This window comes from Antrostomus carolinensis, unplaced genomic scaffold (assembly GCF_000700745.2).
Source record: "Antrostomus carolinensis isolate BGI_N321 unplaced genomic scaffold, ASM70074v2 scaffold16330, whole genome shotgun sequence".
Taxonomy (NCBI): domain Eukaryota; kingdom Metazoa; phylum Chordata; class Aves; order Caprimulgiformes; family Caprimulgidae; genus Antrostomus; species Antrostomus carolinensis.
In genome coordinates, this window is record NW_010290685.1 from 19,969 (window position 1) to 20,860 (window position 892).

General features: G+C 40.5%; 1 protein-coding gene across 1 annotated transcript in view; it reads right to left on the reverse strand.

The window, feature by feature from the left end:
* The window catches only part of SERPINB5 (serpin family B member 5), a 14,237-nt gene extending 13,559 nt beyond the window's left edge, over positions 1-678 (reverse strand). The window contains exon 1 of the mRNA XM_010174128.1: positions 611-678. The gene's annotated coding sequence lies outside the window, so the exon portion shown is untranslated. The remainder of the gene's footprint in view (positions 1-610) is intronic.
* Between the last annotated feature and the right edge of the window lie 214 nt (positions 679-892).

Sequence of the window (892 nt, forward strand, 5' to 3'; positions counted from 1 at the left end):
AGCCACTGCAGTATCCTTTGTTGTAGCTCAATAGCCAATGAATTCTTTAAACTAAATGGTCACCCTGAAAATAAATTGGTAATTACTGGACCTACATTCCATTCATTTTAAAGAAGTGCAGATTAGTCACCTGATTAATAACTCAAAGCAAACAGAGCAGAGCGTACACACTTCTGCAGAAAATCAGAGGAATACTCCTCTGTAACAGACTTACAAAACTGTCGAAATCCTGCTTTGACACATGGAGCATTTTCACATCATCACACGCAACTTGCTTCTCCTGATACAGGGAAAGCCATTTGCAATAAACCACCATATTTTATTAATTCCTAATGTCCCTGCTGTCTCACTTCCCAGATCCTATTCACCACTTCCAATGAATCTTTTCAGGGGGAAGAAATACAGCGTGGCAAATGCAGCAATTCTGGGATGAAACCAAAACATTGTAGTTTGGGAAGGTTTTTGTGCTCCTTTAATTCCACATGATATCTTTTTGTACAAATTTCCTTATCCCACTCCCTCTACGCGATTATGTTTCACAATGGAGATTCGTTAACTATTAGTTGGGCATTAATTAAAGTACCAGAGAAAGAAAAAAAGCTGTACTTACTTTGCAAGGCTATAATCCTGGTAAACGAATCAATGGAATGGGTACAGCACGAAGAACTTGCTACCTGTGGTGAAATCTTGCCGAGCAGACGACTCTGTTAGCTTGCCTGCTCATTGACACCACTCCCACTTTCCCAACCTTAATTTGTGCGCACACACACTCCCTCTCACTCTTGTTTTCTTTTTTTTTTTTCCTCCCCTTAATCATTCTTCACGGCAGCTCTTACATTGGAGGAGCAAAATGATTCACACCAGAGTTGTCTTTGCCTGCCCAGCTACTGAA